At 40.0% G+C, this 9,474-nt stretch overlaps 1 protein-coding gene and 1 non-coding gene across 10 annotated transcripts in view; both read right to left on the bottom strand.

The window, feature by feature from the left end:
- CYRIB (CYFIP related Rac1 interactor B) overlaps positions 1–9,474 on the bottom strand; it is a 106,403-nt gene that overhangs the window by 69,602 nt on the left and 27,327 nt on the right. The gene's annotated exons all lie outside the window — the stretch shown is intronic.
- Positions 4,193–4,397, bottom strand: LOC121043288 (small nucleolar RNA SNORA73 family). Its single transcript, XR_005796777.1, has one exon. It is a non-coding gene; the product is annotated as a small nucleolar RNA SNORA73 family (small nucleolar RNA).

Genomic DNA, 9,474 nt, shown 5'->3' on the forward strand with positions numbered 1-9,474 from the left:
CAAACCAGGCAAACTCGGAATGGTTTAAAAGAAATAAATTTGATTTTAATAAAACATATACAATTTTTAAAAGTTGCCGATAGGGAACACCGAAGATCAGCTAAAAAAACAAAGTTCTTAAATGAACTTTTTTTTTTTTTAATTTTTTTTTTCAACGTTTATTTATTTTTGGGACAGAGAGAGACAGAGCATGAACGGGGGAGGGGCAGAGAGAGAGGGAGACACAGAATCGGAAACAGGCTCCAGGCTCCGAGCCATCAGCCCAGAGCCTGACGCGGGGCTCGAACTCCTGGACCGCGAGATCGTGACCTGGCTGAAGTCGGATGCTTAACCGACTGCGCCACCCAGGCGCCCCTTAAATGAACTTTTAATATGCTAATGGACTAGTAAGAAGGGGCCAGTGACACATACCAAAGAGAGAACACTGGCCAGTTGTCACCATGGCACAGACTAAGATGGAACTTTTGGCACACCCATTTCAAAGGGTTGCCAACCCCAGGCTACATATTTTGACTACTGCTTCAATGTGCTGTTCTATAAATAAAAAGGAAAAGCTTGGGTTTAACTACATTCACATTGTAATGGAGGAAGTCCCACTTACTGAAGAGTATTTCCAAAATGCTTCAGCCCTAGATTCCCAGACATCAACCTTTTACTCACTAGTAACTCAGAAGTGGTGCCACTATAGCTAGAAGATTACCTTACACGTCCAGCTCTGTACATTCAAGTACACTCTAACCCGAAAGAATAGAATAAATGAAGCTGACTTTTCTGTATTTTAGAAAACTTGGTAAATAATATTTACATAATATCAGAACATATTAAAGTCAAAACCAGTATAAATGTAACAATGTTCAACATGTTAGCTTTAAAAAAAAATTTTTTTTATGTTTTTATTTATTTCTGAGACAGAGAGAGACAGAGCATGAGCAGGCGGGGCAGAGAGAGCTGTCAGCACAGAGCCCGACGCGGGGCTCGAACTCACGGACTGTGAGATCACGACCTGAGCTGAAGTCCGATGCTTAACCGACTGAGCCACCCAGGCGCCCCCAATATGTTAGCTTTTAAAAGAATACTGTTTAAATGTTTGTTTATAGAAAATAAACTGGAAAGGAGTTAGAAAATGCCAATTGATAAAATGAAGCTCAACCTCCGTTTAAAAAAATGACAAATTCAAAGTTTAAACTTCCCTCCAACTATGCTAGCTTCTCTTAACTTCCCTAAATCTATATTGTCCCAAGATCTAAAGGAAAAGATGCCTTTAGATCATGGAGCGCCTCGGTGGCTCAGCTGGTTAAGCATCCAACTTTGGCTCAGGTCATGATTGTACAGCTTATGAGTTCAAGTCCCGCGTCGGGCTCTGTGCTGACAGCTCAGAGCCTGGAGCCTGCTTCGGATTCTGTGTGTGTCTCTCTCTGCCCCTCCCTCACTTGTGCTCTGTCTCTCTGTTTCTCTCTCAGAAATAAACATTAAAAAAATAATAATAAAAATAAAAAAGCCTTGTTAAAAATGTGCTTAACACTTCTGTTACAATTTTCCAGAATTTTAAGGCAAGAACTGCAGTATGATATAAACAAAAGCAAAGTAATCTCATACCTTGCAACACAAGATGGTTTTCTCACATTTCACTTTAATGTAATGTCCCTGAAATTCTTAAAGAAAAAAAACACGTATGGGGGCTCCTGGGTGGCACAGTTGGTTAAGCGTCCAACTCCTGATCATGGCTCAGGTCATCATCTCATATGAGACAAGAGCCCTGCATCAGGCTTTGCACTGACAGTGCAGAGCCTACTTGGAACTCACTCTCTCTCTCTGCCCCTCCCTGTTTTGCTCTTGCTCCCTCTCTCTCAAAATAAATAAAATGCTTAAAAAAAAAAAACAAAACACACATCTGATTTTTTTCAAATCAAAAGATGTCTGGACACGTTAGTCATTCCTTTTTGAGTAAATGTTATTAGTTATCAACTTACCTTGGAGAATATGCATCTCAAAATTCCACCAAGGTCATCATACGTTTGCTTCAAAATGCAGATCAAGAATACCAATAACAACACGTACCGTGTTCTTATCACATGCCAGGTACTTTCTTAAGTCAGATTTATTGACGTATAATTTACATATGTTGAAAAACAATTCTCCAGACAATTTTTTTAATGTTCTGTAAGCAGAGCAACACTGACCCACTGCCCTTTGCTCTGGACTATATTTTCAAACAGCCTTGAAAGATAAAGATAAATGTTAACCTCTGGAGCAAAAGACAGGCATGCTTACTGTCCAGTATAATAAATACAATGTATCCCTCTAGAGCAAAGGGCAGGCATGACTGCTGCTCATTACAATACCCTTGGGTTCCCTAAACTCAGGGCTTCTCTCTGATTATGTAACCCACTACGTGTGCAAGTATTACCTGAGCATCAGGAAACCAGCACAAATGCTGAGCCTCTGGCTACCGCTCCTGCTATTCATGGGTAACAAACTGCCCTTCATCTCTCCCACAGGAGTCTGTTTTCGGTATACCAGCATCGATCAAAAGGTGGCAGGGTAACTTACTAGCTTGCAAGAAGGTAAGATTTCAGACCATTATGGTTCTGGACAGTTTGGGGAATAAGGACGGGATGCTGACAGAACCATCCATGACTTTCTAGGAGAGAGAGGATAAAGGCCACCAAGGGCAGAGTTCTAGGAAATGGGAAGACACCCTGGGATCTGAGCAAGGTCCTACTGGTAGATGGGGAGAAGGTGAGAATACAGATCCCTACTACTCTACCGATTAATGTTTAGAAACTGAGCAGTGAGAAGTGGAACTGAAATCACCCACCCAAATGGTGTTTGTTCATTCTCCTCCGGGCTGGCAGAGGAAAGGATGTGGCAAGACAATGCGGCAACAAGCCCTGTCTCCAGGTGAAAGGCAATGTGGCTATGACTGCTGAGCCAAGGAATCCCCAAAACTAAAATAGATTATGTAAGTAACGATGGCCTTGCTGCCAATATGGAGTTTTAGGTGCACCAAAAATATGAGAAGTTCCTTTGAACTACAAGGGAATGACCAAAAGTGAACACAAAGCTTTGATTTGTGGTACAGACAGCTTCTCTCTCCCTCCATGCTCCCATCTCTATCCCACTCTACCTCCACCCCCAAACTCTTCTGCTTTACAGAAAAAAATGATAAAGGATGGAGTTGAGGTCTCTCTGACGCCCAAAAAGAACTGAAGGCCATAAATACCCCTATTGGGCTGCCTATACCCCTATAAGCAACTGCAGAGACAGACTCAAAGTTTTAAGGTTCTTTTAGATATAGGAACCCATGTCATCACCAACCTACCTCGTCCCATGAGAGGAGGGAACATCCAGATTCAATTAAAAGGGTTTGGGCAGGATTTACGTACAGATGGGAAGAAAAATCAGTATCATGTAAGAGTAGGGCTCTTTGGGCGAGTTCAATGTCCTGTTGTTGCTGCCTCTACAATCCAACATATAATAAGAATTGGTGTGTTATATGCTTGTACTTGCCCACCCTGTAAGTGTCAGAGGGGATTCTCCCAATCAGGAAGGGCTGCATGCAGAAAAATGCTAGTGCCTTTGGGACCCTACAACCCTAATGGCCGTTTCTATTTACAAGTCTCTGTAACTTATGATTTTACTGCTTAGACCCTCTGACAAAGGGAGGCAGACAGTCTCCCCCTGGAAGTCCCCCTGTGGGTTCTGAACTCTTCGCCTCCCTGACACAACTCTCTGGCATACTCCTTCTCTAAGGTAATTGTTAGCATGCTACTAGCCTCTTGTGGAAACTGAATGCCTGAGTCATTCATGGAGACCTCATGATCCCCAGCCTGATGTTCCTGCTTTGGTTTTCTAATCTACTACTCCCCCTTGATTTACTCTAAATGGTAGTTTTAAAAATGGGTCACATGTGCCCAAGCTTTCAAACCTCCAGACTTATCTTACAAAAACAGCACTGATCATTCACTTTACCAACTCTCTCTGCCAAATAAAGGACCCAAAAGCATGAAGTATCAACTGTCAATGTTAGGTGAGGCTCCTCTTCTCTCCCCAAATCAAATTATTTGGAATCCTGAGCAATCACTGCAAAACAAGATAGGTAAGAGTTTAATCCAGTACAACAGCAGCTGATAAAAGCAGATTTTTCTTTTACTTCCAATCAACGTAGAGCCTGACAGGGGGTGCTTTTGAAAGCGGTTTCCTGTATGGTTTGTCTCCTCAGTCATCGTCCACAGAACTCTGAGAAGCTGCAGGAATATGCAGGCACAGACTCAAGGCCTGGCTTCATTACCAGCATCGCAGAAAGGGACTATATGTCATGGGGCAAAGCCCTGTGCTTGGCTATGCCACCTGGACAGAGCCCAGGGAGAGTGACCTCCTGGGAGTACCCACGTGGGTCCTATATTCCTACTTGGGGACAGGTCAACTCCATGACTAACAATGTGGAGAGAGTCAACTCAAAATGCGTCTTTGAGAAGGCATCTGGCTTTGTCTTACCCCAGGAGCATCTCAATTTTACATGAAATAGTAACAAGACCTCTGGGGAAAATTTATCACCTACTCTACCACCAGAAGCAAAGTTACAGCCTCTACAGAGCCTACATCCAGTAAATCATCAAATCTTATGGATTTAACACCACTGCTCCACTGTCAACACTCAAATACTGAGCATTATCAATTCTTTCCTGGACTCTGGCAACAGCCCCTTAACTTGCCTACCTGTACTCAATCTTACTTCACCTTCAATCCATTCTCCAGAAGCTGTCAGAACAGGCTGAGTATTTCACTCTCTCCCGCTTAAAATCCTATAATGGTTTCCCCATAGCCTTCAGTCCAAACTGACCTAAACTTGTTAACATGACTCACGCAGCCAGCCTTACAGTTTACCTATTATGTACCTCTTACCCACCCCTCCTTTACATCATACAAAACCAGTATCCATTTCTAAAATGTACCTGACCTCTCTTATCTCCAAGCTTTTGCTTCTCCTTCATCTTATGCCCATGCATTCTTCCTTTAGCCTGACTGACTAATGGTCCACTTTGCAGGTTTTAATTCAGATAGCATTACAACATGGGCTTTTAAGACTCATAAGACGAGGTACCTATGGAACAAATAGCAGTGAATTCACATTGTCTATTTTTCTCTATCTTCTACTCTAAGGAGGGACCACCAATATTTATTCACTGTTAATATAACCCTGCTTAGGTGCTCATTAAGTATTCAGGTGATTAGGGACACCTGGGCGGCTCAAGACATTTAAGCGTCCAACTTCAGCTCAGATCATGATCTCATGGTCCATGGGTTCGAGCCCCGTGTCAGGTTCTGTACTAACAACTCAGAGCCTGGAGACTGCTTCAGATTCTGTGTCTCGCTCTCTCTACCCGTCCCGTACTTGCACGTGAGTGCATGCGCATGCTCTCTCTCAAAAATAAACAAACATTAAAAATTTTTAAAAATGTATTCGGGTGATTAATAACAATCCTATACCAAGTACTGTGCTAGCTGTCAAAAAAAAAAATACATTATCAAAAACAGGTTTTTAAATGACCATTCAGCTTAAAAATACATTATTTTAATAAAATTATATTCTGCCCTCCCTATCACATTGCACTGAAATTAAATTAAGAATGTCATATGAGGGGCGCCTAGGTGGCTCAATTGGTTGAGCGTCTAACTCTTGGTTTCGGATCAGATCATGATCTCAGGGATCCAGTCCCACGTTGGGCTCTGTGCTGAGAATGGAGTCTGCTTAAGATTCGCTTTCTCTCCCCCTGCCCCTCCTCTTCCCCACTCACATTCTCTCTTAAAAAAAAAAACAAAAAAACAAAAAAAAACAAAAACATTTCAAGACCTATTAAATCACAGATTTCATCTAAATTAGTGCCTTCAAATTCTCTATTCCTCTCACACACAGAGAAATGACATAAATAATTGCCAAATAATTATATCTAGGAATATATAACTCTTTTCATAGCAAGTGTGTCCTAAAATTGACCTAAATAAGCATTCAATGTAAAGTGAATTATCTAAGAACATGCCAATTTTTGATTGGAAGAAGTATTATTCTAAGCACAGTGAAGAGTATCTTTATCAGTCTAAACTTAACACAATACCAGACAAAATGTACCAACTAGAATATATCAAGTAGAGATTACTTGCATGGCAGAAAATAACTGCACAGGATTAAAAACTTCACAATGTTGCATACAATAGTACACTGAACAGCATCTTTTCAAAATAAATAGCTACAAAAATGTATCTTTGCATTAGGTCTTCACTTAAACAAAATCACCCAACATCTTTGAAAAAAGCCATTCTCACCCATGGTACCACAATCAAGACGTGGGATGTGTCACAAGAAATGTGTATATTTAAAGAACCAACGTTCTAAGAATGACTTCCTTGTTGGAAAAGTTTTACAAATGTCACTCATTTGCATTCCAATATATTTACATGAGTGGGAAACAAGTGAACCTACAGCAAGTTAACAGGAAATCATAATCCTGTACATGCTCACAAGACAGCAGAGAAGTGAACATTTTCCATCCTGTGTGTCAGCTGAAAAAGCCTTTAGATTGGCTGTTTTAAGTATGCCTTCTAAGTATGTAATATAAAATACAGGACCTCAAATTGGTACTTCGAAACCAAATTTTAGTAAAGACTATAAATCATAGAGGCCTGGGTTTATGCCAGCCTTCCTCACCCTACTTGGGAGCATACTTGGACAAGATACCTAAGCTCTCTGAGCCTGACATTCCTAGTGTTAATTAGGAATTAACTAGGAATTAACATATACCATGCAGTTGTCATAAAACTACCTTAATCTATATAAAAAACTTGCCATACAGTAAGCGTTCACTATTACAGAATAATCAAAGAGCCAACACCAAGTTCTATCAGTAAGTAGCTGTGTCACTTTAGTGTAACCTCAGCTTCCTAGTCTGTGACATGGGAATACGAACAACCCTAACAGGGTTGTTGTAAAGACTGAATGTCTTAGAACTCAACCTGGCAAGTAGTAAACGCTATGTGTTAGTTACTACTAACATTATCACTATCACTGAAACATTACATAACCACTGTCACAGTACTTAAGATACCTTCCATTTCTGCCACCTGAAAAAATAGCTCTTGAAAAATTAACTTAATTTTAGGAAACTGATCATGATCTAGGATAAGCTTACACAGCCAAGAATTTTTATGCTGATTTTAAGTGCACAAAATGTTATCTGAATTCATTGCTCATGAATACTGACAAGACACGAGTCAAATAACCATTCTAAATGAACAATCCACTCAATGGACTAAAGCATAACACAAAATATATGTCTACTGTACTTTTTTCCCCAAAGATCCCAAAACAGTTTAAGTAATCAAATATAGCAATCCTCGAAATACTTGAGAAAACTGCAGCTGAGACCAATCAACATTTTTCCCAAACCTTTTGCCACATAATTACAAAATGATGTTATAATCAAAAACTCTTTGACCTTGCCATTCTTTCAATTATTCAAAACATTTGAATATCTACTGAGCATCAGTCTAAATTCTGACACAGTAATAGAAAAGGAGAGATGAAAAATAGTGGGAATGCCACTAACAACATAATTAAATATTTCAAAATATTATAATTTTGTTTTCCTTAAATAGTGAAAGAGCAAATTATAGGCTCTATAAGTTGAGTGCGTCAATACTTAATAATTTAAGTAACCTCATTCAAGTGACAGTCCAGTCAGTATTTTCACTAAGGAAACCAGGAGTAAGATGATAGAAGCATCCCTCTGTACTCCCCAATTACTTACTATGGTAAATGACCATTCCAAATATGAGTTAAATAATCCCAAGAGTGACACTATAACATATTTTTAACCCATATTTGGGGAAAGCTCAGAAAAATGGGACACCATAAGTTTGATTTTGTTAAATATCACCTGTAATCTATATAAACTATATTTGTTTAATCTTAGAATCTGCAATTATATTTTTGCCAGGGCAACTAGAATGAATTTACTAATCACGTCTCCCTTGGCTGAACCAGTTTCTTAGGAGAGAAAAATCTAGCCTCTCCTCAATTATCAAACGATCTAGAATTCATACTATAAAGCCAACATCTTATGAAGCAAGAGTTTCCTCTGGAGCAGCTACATAACTGTTAAAAGTTTTAAGGAATTGGGAAAAAAAAAAAAAAAACGTTATCTAACAAAATTGCTCTGCCAAAGAAATGCAATCCTAACTATGAGTTAAGAAATCTTACTGCTAGGGGCGCCTGGGTGGCTCAGTCGGTTAGGCATCCAGCTTCAGGTCAGGTCATGATCTCGCAGTCCTGGAGTTCGAGCCCCATGTCGGGGCTCTGTGCTGACAGCTCAGCTCGGAGCCTGGAGCCTGCTTCAGATTCTGTGTCTCCCTTGCTCTCTGCCCCTCCCCCACTCATGCTGTGTCTCTATCAAAACTGAATAAACATAAAAAGAAATCTTACTGCTGGAGTGGTTATCCAAAACCTAAAAGAGAACAAACAGCCACGTGCCTTTTTAATACCTAGCTCCCCAGAAAGGCTGTTAGAAAATGGTGATGTCAACATTGATAGCAACTGTATCATACTGATATGCAGACAGGTATACCCTCAGACCTAAAAACCTTCCTTTGACTTCATTATTATGGACTATGACGGTCCCAAGAAAAAATGGCCGGGGGCGGGGTGGGGGGGCCTCTCATTTCATTTTATGAATGCTGATCAAGCAGTGTTACCCAACTACAACACTTCACAAAGGGGCTATCAAATAAGCCCCAATTATCAAGGTGTTCTAGACAGGAAACTTCGGTTTCTATTATTAAATACAATTAAAGAATTAAAAGGATCAGTGTGTTTTTCTTGAGGTACATTTGTCTAAAGTGATTTGCATGAAGTCCCCAAAGACCCAAGTGATTGAAATTCCTTTAGCTATATAAAACACTCCTCTGGAATGTCTGTCAGCCAAATTGCAAGACTGTAAGAACACAAAATTGACTGATACACATTTTCCACATAAAGATTAAGTTGGAAAGGGATGGCAAACTCAATAAATTTGCAGGAAGGGGGTTAAAAAGTGTAAACAAATTCCAAAAATCTTTGTCTTATCCAGAATAGCACTTTGTGGTACTGCAAGAATTCAGGCATTTCATCAGTATTCCGCACACCAGGGGACACTCGATAACTACTGCTGACAAATTAGACGAGAAAAAGTCTCACCAACAAACGGTATTAACAGGTAAGGCTGCAAATCAGGCAAGAAACCGATCGAGGAGGAACGTGGAGGTGTAGAAAGAGTAACAATCTTCTGCCAAATTTTATATTCAGAGAAAATTAATGCATCATAGATACCCCTCCAAGGGGAAAAAAAAAAAAAAAAAGATATTTGGTACGGCCAAGAATAGCCAGGAGTTATAAACACACACACACACACACACACACACACACACACACACACACACACA

This window comes from Herpailurus yagouaroundi, unplaced genomic scaffold (assembly GCF_014898765.1).
Source record: "Herpailurus yagouaroundi ecotype Mexico unplaced genomic scaffold, PumYag 186, whole genome shotgun sequence".
Classification (NCBI taxonomy): Eukaryota; Metazoa; Chordata; class Mammalia; order Carnivora; family Felidae; genus Herpailurus; species Herpailurus yagouaroundi.